Raw genomic sequence first — 9,972 nt, 5'->3', positions numbered from 1 at the left:
CCCAGAATCCTATTTGATCAAATGTCTGGGCATCCTATGGCCCACTCAAGTTGATACATAAAATTAACCATCCTGCCTGGCAAACAATAAAGCCAATCAACATTGCTTGAATGAATGAAGAAAGCCTTGGAAATAGACAAGAAAATGTGTAAAGACAAAGATTTATTTAGGTGCTGGATTGGAAACATGTTGCAATTTCTTCCTAACGCAAAAGGATCTTTAGTCAAAGGAAATTAATGAAAAATATTCATTGAGCTTCCTGATCCTCCCAAATAACGATGTGGCTTGGATTGAGAGGTCAATTTTTCCTGGGTAGATGCACTTGGGGTATATACCTCACCATCTGGCTCATGGTGGGTGCTTTTATTCCAAGCAGCTCACGGCCAGGAGGTATCAAACTTCCACTGAGGAAGTGAACAACAACAAAGTTCAATTCACTGGTTTCTTCACAGGCAGCTGCCTGCCTTCCTCAGTAACAAGTACAGGAATACTGTAATTAAAACTGCTTTCAATTTATTTCCATCTGAGAGCCTTGCCTCCCATGGAATTCTACACCCACCTTGGGAGTGGCTGAGACTCCCACATGCAGTGAGAAGTCTGGCTCACCTGAAGCCTCTGGTTGTCTTCTCACTCTGTGGTGTTTTAAATACCAGCCCCCTCTCTGTTTAGGTGGCAGTTCCTTCTTTCCATAGCATTGTCTTACCTACTCCCAATCTCTGCTTTGCAATATTTCCACTGGTACGCTGACGTAATTTCGCTTTGCCTAAAAGATTAAAAAAAAAAAAAAGTGTGTATATATGTCTATGCAACTTGCAGTTGTTTTAGTTGTAACTATTAAATAATGAACAGTAAGGACTCATCTCCTAGGGATTTGCTGTTAGATTATGATCTTCCCTAAAAAACAAAAAAACAAAAGAACAAAAAAAAACAAAAAAAACCCCTCCTTAAATCAAAATAACATATGATAAGCCCAGCAATTATTTAAATAAAGCATCAAACACTTGTATAGCACTATGTGTTAGTCACTCTTCTTAATGCTTTACACATATTAATTTACTAAATCCTCACCACAGACCCGTGAGTTAGACACTGTAACTATGCTCATTTTATAGATAACGATCCTGTGGCAGGTTCAGTAACTTGCCAAAGTCGTGAAGCTAGTATGGGTCGGAGTCAAAATTTGGACCCAAGCAGCCTGGTTCCAGGAACTGTATCAATCCTTAGCCATCATCTTACACTATTTCTGACAGTCTATGGCATGAGTTCTTAGGAGAAAATAAGACTCCTATCTTCATTTGGAGACTTCTAAGCTCCTGAGATGCTAGAAATGATGCCTTCTTGGTTTACATCCATTTTCTCCATGTTACTATCTAGTACTGCACTAATTGCAGTTGTCAACATCAGCAGACTAAAGAGATGAAAATGTCTGGCTCTTTGGAGGAAAGGAGTTGGGGAGTCCTTTCCAAAACACATAGGATTACTATTTTACCCAAGAGCATGTCTTTCTCCAAGAAAATATAAGAAGATAACCACCCCCAACCCAACTGATGTTTTTCTTGGTCACTGCCCAAACAGCCTTTCTGGACTTTTCTTCTTCACTAACTGTCTCCCCAAAATTTATCTATAATTTCTCTCCTGGACCTTAATCCTCCTACTGCTTTCACCCCAAACTGTGATGCTAGAACTTGTTTTCTGAGATCTGTCGAGTTTTTCTCCATCCTCAACTACTTCACATGCTCCATCTTTCTTCCTATAACTGAAATCTCTGTAGGCCTGTAAGCAGAGATTCTATTCTCTTACATCTCAAGTACTTCTGGGGCAAAAGAATGGAGTTATGTCCTCCATGTTTCCTAATGTCATGTTGGAATGGAAATTACTGTTCCTAAAAAAAGCCCTACACCTTTGAGGTTCATACCAATCAACTTAAATAATTCTACCCTCTGTCATAATAATCTATCAGTGAGTCCCTTTCATCCACTGAAGACTTTGTTGTATGACTCATGCTTTCCTCTTCACCAAACTTGAACCTCTTTAAGAGTAATCTAACCTCCTGGCCTTGTAATTCCTTGATCTTCTCTCTAATGATCTCCTTTACTCTTACCTAGCTCCCTCAGTTTGAGCCCTTCACTTTTCATTACCTGAAATTCATTCCTACCCAATACCATTAATGCAAATATCCCACTCTGAGACCACCACACCGTCCTATATTTCCAACTTGATTTCTTCAGTAATGTCTCATTGGCATCAAAACCTTCAGTCCCTGACCCCTCTAATTGTGTCCTATTCAATAATCTCTTTTTCACTTCCCTTTTTATTGAGCTTAGATTCCATGGATCATCAGTTAAGCATTGTCAAGAATTATTTTTAAATACACCCTAAGCTCCCTTTCCCCTTTGCCTTTTGATCACATTTACCTGAAAAAACATAAACCCCAAGTCCTTGCTAATAAAAATGTGTCTAACAGACCAGCAGCACTGCATCACCTGGAGTTTGTCAGACGTTAGAATTTCAGACCAGATCTAAAGAATCAGAACCTGCATTTTAACGAGATCCCCAGGCAATGCCTGTGCAGAAGAATGTGAGAGAAAACAAATTCCTGGGTCCTTACCATGTAGGTGTTCCCCTGTCTTGCACAAATTAATCTCTCCACATGTACCCTGAATCCCATTCTCTTCCCTTTTCTGAAAAGCTGTGAACTATGAAATATCCCACTTTGATCTCTCCTTCTCTTTTAAATCCTTCTTTTAATAATTTAAGCATGATTTAGTCCAGGTTTCTCAATCCTGGCTATATATTATCATCCAGAAAATTTCAAAACTTACTGATGCTCAGACCAACTCCAGAATTATTAAATCAGAATTTCTGAAGGTGGGACACAGATAAAATTATTTTTAAATTTCTCTCCAGAGACAGTAAAAAGATCAGTGTTTGCCAGAGGCTGTGGGAAGGTGGAAGGGAAGGGCAGAGATGAATAGGCACAATACAGAGGATGAAATACTCTGCACAATACTATAATGGTGGATACAAATCATTACACATTTATCCAAATGCATAGAATAAACAAAACCAAGAGTGAATTCTAATGTAAACTATGGATTATGATGTGTGAATGTAGGTCATCAAATGAAGCAAATGTACCATTCTGATGAGGGTCCTTGATAATGAGGAGGCCGTGCATGTGTGGCAGGGGGGACATGGCAAATCTGTACCTTCCTCTCAATTTTGCTGTGAACCTAAAATTGCTCTAGAAAAGTTAATTATTTAAAAAAATCTCTTCAGATAATTCTATTATGCAGCGAGGGTTGAGGATCAATAATCTAGCCTCTTTACCCTAAGAAAACTCTCAGTGATACACAATGCTCCCCTCCACTACACAGCTAACCTGCTGAAATAGACATATTACTGATGTTCTGACCCTGGTTTCCCTTAGAGCCTTGAGACAAAGGTTAACACAAGAGCAATTTACTGGGGAGGGTTTAATCCCAGGGAGCTGGATCAAAGGTCAAAGGAGCAAAGCTGGAAAGCAAGAAGAGCCAACACAAAGCTGCATTATTCAATTAGCCACCTGGGTGACTTTAATCCCTTCATTTGGACTGTCTGCAAAGCTATATAGTGTCTCAGGACTTTCTATTTGGGGGAAGAAAAAAGCAGGAAATACTTATCCATGGAATCCTGTACCCACATTCTGAAAATTTTCAGCCCACAGTCATAACTCCCCCATACCTCTGGACTGTGATATCTGGGTATAGAGCTGGTTCCGGTGCCCTCTCACACTACGGTCAAAGCAAGGAAGCTCTGGGCTGGAGGAGAGAAGCAGGCAATGTGACCCAAAGAAAGCAGTTCTGTTTTGAAATCTCATTGCCTTGTCCCGCCTCTGCTATACTGTAACATTTTCCAGGCATCGTTCCACATGACATGTTCTCACTTAACAGACTTTCCAGGATACTGAAGGACAGACAGTATTGCATACTGACGAAGAGCATACACTCAGGAGTTAGAGGGCTAGCATTTGAATACCAGTGTCTCCACTTTCTAACTCTCAACAAGTTGTATGCCTGTTTCCTAATCTAAAACGAGGTAGTAAGATTATCTACCCTAAAGACTTTTTTTTTTAAAGATTTTATTATTTATTTATATGAGAGAGAGAAAGAGCGAGAGAGCAAGAGAGAGCACAAGCGGCGGGGGCGGGGGGAGCGGCAGGCAGAGGGAGAAGCAGACTCCTCACTGAACAAGGAGCCCAACGTGGGACTCGATCCCAGGACCCTGGGATCATGACCTTAACCGAAGGCAGATGCTTAACGACTGAGACACCCAGGTGTCCCTACCCTAAAGACTTTTTAAAGAAGATTAAAATAAGTACAATGCATGGAAGACTGCATGTTACATAGAAGGACATGTGGGAGGGGGGATGCCTGGGTGGCTCATTCAGTTAAGCATCCAGCTCTTGATTTTGGCTCAGGTCATGACCTCAGTGTCCTGGGATTGAGTCCCAATTCCAGCTCCACACTCAGCGGGGAGTCTGCTTGTCTCCCTCCCCCTCCATTCCCTCACCCCACACAGGTATGCATATTCTCTCTTTCTAAAATAAATACTTTTTTTAAAAATAGAAGGGCATGGTGGCAATTATTTCTAGGCTTTAATATTCTGCTTCTTCAGATCTTCAAATTTTACCATAAGCATAATCTACACAGTGTTTCCTCTTAATATGAGCTGCAAAATGTTGACTGTTGTTTTGATTATTCACCCAGATCAGGTATTTCTCTGTTTACTTGACCCTGTAGTGTCCTTGAATTTGAATATTCCATCTCTTATTCTCTCTGCCATAAACAACATTCCATGGGGATATGACAATGGAGGGAACTTTTAAACTTCATTCACTTAGAAAAACATGCTTTCTCTTCTCTCTCTCCCTTCTTCTCTCATATACGCACTTCAACCTTGAACAAAAGGGTTCAAACTTCTCCCTAGGAAATTAAAGAAAAGAAACTTTGAAAAGAATATGGGACTGAAATTAAAAAATAGGTCTAAATTTTAATAGCCAAAGTTACTGGCATATTTTCCAATCTGCCCTAAAATGATATTAAGTGATAAGAAAAAGATGAATCCCTGAACACAGATGAAAGGAACTTTTTGAAACAATAATTATATTATTATACACCTAACAAATTGAAATTCATCAACAAACTTATAACTCGTAAAATACTTGTAACTTTTTTTAAGTTTTCAGTTTTAATTAGCATATTATTTGCATCTCTGTTTATGGCTGGATATAATAGGGACATGAATATTATACGGTCTGCTCTTTTAGCAATGAGAAAACTTTTTGGATCAATTTGAATAGATTAAATTTTAGGGATGTTGATGATATATAATGCCACCTTATAATGTTGACTACATTATTAGTAATATATACCTACAATGTAAAATAAATCATTAATATATTACTTTTTCTCTGTGCAACAATTTGTTTAAACTCATCAAATGCATCTTTTACATCAACAATTTTTCATTCCTAAAAATGAATATTTGAGTTATCTAACCTAGTTTCCCAGAGCACATTGCTATTATTTCTGTGTAAGTTGTGGAGGTAACTTTTTGAATACAGGCATGAATGCTGTTACCAGAAGTTTTACCCAAACCCAAAATCTCCCCTATCCAACCCAAAATCTCCACTTACTCAGTCTCTAAAGACATGTTTACAATTATACCCAAGCTTTATGATTGTCACAACAAAGTGTTTCCTAGAATAATCACTGAATCTACATTAAATTTCTTTGTCTTATATTTTTACCAATTACTTCAGGTGACCTTGATGAGCAACCAAAAATTACTACTGGGATTGTTTTAGGCTAATGTGTCTTCTCCAAACTGTACTTTGTTATTAACAATAAAATTATTGATGGTTTATTCTTTAATATTCATAACTTTTTGAGGAATCTTGTATGAGGTAACTTTCTCTTTCCTGAGGAAAGTTTGGGAAAGAAAAAACCATACCTTATATCTAAGTATATATAATATATCTTAGTTATTCTCAATATTTGATTAGAATTAAGGCTTGGGGTGCCTGGGTGGCTCAGTCGGTTGAGCATCCAATTCTGTGTTTCTGTTCAAGTCATAATCTCAGGGTCCTGAGATCAAGCCCTCTTGCTCTCTCTCTTTCTCTTGAATAAATAAATAAATAAAATATCTCTTAAAAAAGGAATTAAGGCTCTTTAAAAATGCTACTGATGTAATCTGGCCAACAATTTTCTGTCACTTGCCCTTTATTATTTCACCAACAAAACTGAACAAATCCACTCTCCTTTTAAAAGAGAAAGACACACACATACAAAGAGAAAGACATTAAGAAAACAGGATTCATTAAAAAAAAAAAAAGAAAACAAGATTCTTAAAAGATTTCTACTAAATGTGTATTTTGGATACATCAAATATGTAAATTAAAAATTATCTTTTCAAATATTTTTATTGACAGAATTACATTTAAAATATATGTATCAAAATAAATTTTAAATCTAATATTTGTGTGTTATCCCTGCTGTACCAATATTTTAACAATTTTAGAAGCTTAGTATGTCATAATTTTTAATTAAATGAAAATATTTTAGAGAAGCTACATAATAAGTCAAGCTTCAGGAAATCTATTCTGTTCTCTTTTGAGATAATGCTGCTTTGTGAGATAATTTATTAACTATACAAATATTTGATGAATTCAAAGTAGTAAAAAGTATAAATAAATATAAGACTTTATTAATACATATTTCTTAAAGATTTTACTTATTTATTTGACACAGAGAGAAAAAGAGAAAGAGAGAGAATGTGGGAGGGAGCAAGCACAAGCAGGGGGAGCAGCAGAGGGAGAGGGAAGAAGACTCCCCACTGAGCAGGGAGCCCGATGCGGGGCTGGATCCCAGGACCCTGGGATCATGACCTGAGCCAAATGTAGATGCTGAACTGACTTAGCCACACAGGCACCCCTGGAATTTATCAATATTTAATTCAACATTTTTAAATATGAAATCAGAAACAGTAATTGTGCTCAACTCTAATAAAGCAAGTACTTATTTATGGAAATATTTTTAAATAAATAAAATTAATCTTCTTAACTTAGTAAAGACTTGTTTTTTACAACATGCATATCATACAGAATGTTCCAGGTATGCTTGAGAAAAATGTATTCTGATGCTGTTTGGTGTATATATGTATGTTAGGTCTATTTGGTCTAGTGTTGCTCAGGTCTACTGTTTTCTCATTGATTTTTTTGTCTGGATGACCTCTCCACTGTTGAGAGTGGGGTACTAAAGTCTCCTACTATTATTATATTTCTGTCTCTCTCTGTCTCGAGATTTATCAATGTTTGCTTTACATATTTAGGTCCTCTAATGTTGGGTGCATATATATTTATAATTTATTTAAATTTATCTAAATTTATATTGTGCTCATGAAGTGACTTTTTGTCATTATAAAATGACTTTATCTCTTGTGACAGTTAAGCAAACTTCCTTGTTATCCTAGTAGTCAAATTACTCACTCTAATGAAAAAATAAATATCTTCTTGTTGATACTAGAATCACCATCAACATTTTTAGTCCATGAAAACTAACCCTAAAGGGACTGTTTCCCATCAGAGCAAGATGGGAAACCCAACTGAAATATGAGCAATGATGGCCATAGCAACTTTTTTCTAGACATGTCTCCTGAGGCAAGTGAAATAAAAGCAAACATAAACTATTTGGACTATATCAAAATAAAAAGCCTCTGCCCAGGGAAGGAACAATCAACAAAACTAAAAGGCAACCTACGGAATGGGAGAAGATATTTACAAAGGACATATCCAATAACGGGTTAGTATCCAAAATACATAAAGAACTTCTAAAATTCAACACCCAAACCAAATAATCCAATTAAGAAATGGGCAGAAGACATGAATAGACATTCTCTAAGAAGACATACAGATGGCAGACTGACACATGAAAAAGATGTTCATCATCACTTACCTTCAGAGAAATGCAAATAAAAACCACGAGATGTCACTTCACAGCTGTCAGAATGGCTAAAATCAAAAAACTCAAGAAACAACAGGTGTTGACGAGGATGTGGAGAAAAAGGAACCCTCCTGCACTATTGGTTGGGATATAAACTGGGCTAGCCACTCTGGAAAACAGTATGGAGGTTCCTCAAAAATTTAAAACTAGAACTACCTTATAAGCCAGCAAAGGCACTACTGGGTATTTATCCAAAAAATTTATTTATCCAACAAAGGGAAAAAGAGAGAGAGAGAGACAAATCGAGAAACAGACTCTGAATTATAAAGAACAAACTGATGGGTTACCAGAGGGGAAGTTGGTGGGGGGAATAGGTTAAATAGGTGATGGGGATTAAGGAGGGCACATATTGTGATGAGCACCAGGTGATGTATGGAATCGTTGAATCACTATAATGTACACCTGAAACTAATATAACACTGTATTTACTAAATGGAATCAAAACAAAAGCTTAAAAAGCCAAAAGAAATAAAAATTAAAATACAAAATTAAAAAAAAAGAATTACATTTTTATTTTATCCTTTCAGATGTTCAAGGGGTATTTGCTGATTCCAGATTTATAAATATAATATTTTATAGAAAAACATAAATATGAGTAATGAGTAAGAACATGCAGTTCACAGAAGGAAAATGCAAATTGCTAACAAACATATGAAAACATATTCAAACTTTAATATCTAGAAATAAGCCACTAAAACAATGAGACACTGCTATATATATATTCCTCACGCTGGGAAACTAAAGAAATCCGAAAGCTGGATAATATCAATTAATGGTAATTGGGATAAAGGTATTCTCAAGCACTTATGGTGGGTGTGTAGTAGTAACATCAATTCTAGAGAATAGGGCGCCTGGGTGGCTCAGTTGGTTGGGCGACTGCCTTCGGCTCGGGTCATGATCCTGGAGTCCCGGGATCGAGTCCCGCATCGGGCTCCCTGCTCGGCAGGGAGTCTGCTTCTCCCTCTGACCCTCTTCCCTCTCGTGCTATCTCTCATTCTCTCTCTCTCAAATAAATAAAATCTTAAAAAAAAAAAAAAATTCTAGAGAATAATCTGATAGTCAAAGTAAGTTCATTTGTATTCAGTAATTTATCAAACTTGTTCCTGAATATATATTCCAGAGAAGTTTCCAGAGAGGTTCATAAGGACACTATGGGCCTGTTAATGGCAGCTTTGTATGCAATATCAGAAGGTTTAAGGCAATCTACTTGCCCAAGTCTGGGGAGAAAGGCTCAGTAAAAAGAAGTGGATGCATAGTCTGAAAGAGCATGAAAGAGCATGAAAGAGAAGCAATGGACTGGATGAACCCAGCAACATGAACAGATCTTAAATTATCTTAATATAGGGCACCTGGGTAGTTCAGTCAGTTAAGCATTAGCCTTCAGCTCAGGTCATGATCCTGGGCCCTCGGATCTAGCACCATATCTGGCTCCCTGCTCAGCAGGGACTCTGCTTCTCCCTCTCCCTGCTCATGTTTTCTCACTCATTCTCTCGCTCTAATCAATCAATCAATCAATCAATCAATAAATAGATAAATAGATAAATAGATAAAAAGATAAATAGATAGATAAATAGATAAACAGATAAATAGATAAATAAATAGATAAATAGATAAATAGATAAATAGATAAATAGATCAATAAATAAATAAATAGATAAATAAATAAATAAATAATAGATAAATAGATAAATAAATAAATAGATAAATAGATAAACAGATAAATAAAAAGATAAATAAATAAATAGATAGATAGATAAACAGATAGATAAATAGATAAATAAATAAATAAATAAATAGATAGATAAATAGATAAATAGATAAATAAATAGATAGATAAATAAATAGATAAATAGATAAATAGATAAATAAATAAATAGATAGATAAATAGATAAATAAATAAATAAATAGATAAATAGATAGATAAATAAA

The 9,972-nt window shown here is 36.1% G+C and overlaps 1 long non-coding RNA gene across 1 annotated transcript in view; it reads right to left on the bottom strand.

Moving 5' to 3' along the window:
• Window positions 1–242: 242 nt before the first annotated feature.
• LOC141373660 (uncharacterized) overlaps window positions 243–9,972 on the bottom strand; it is a 24,276-nt gene continuing 14,546 nt past the window's right edge. Inside the window, exons 2-3 of the long non-coding RNA XR_012379902.1 lie at window positions 607–763; window positions 243–404 (exon numbers count right to left, since the gene is read on the bottom strand). This is a non-coding gene — a long non-coding RNA (uncharacterized lncRNA). The remainder of the gene's footprint in view (window positions 405–606; window positions 764–9,972) is intronic.

The sequence above is a fragment of the Callorhinus ursinus genome, unplaced genomic scaffold (assembly GCF_003265705.2).
Source record: "Callorhinus ursinus isolate GAN/ISIS: 27379988/994484 unplaced genomic scaffold, GSC_fseal_2.0 scaffold11, whole genome shotgun sequence".
Taxonomy (NCBI): Eukaryota; Metazoa; Chordata; class Mammalia; order Carnivora; family Otariidae; genus Callorhinus; species Callorhinus ursinus.
Note: the sequence above shows the minus strand (reverse complement) of the source record. Positions and strands in the feature narration are given on the sequence as shown.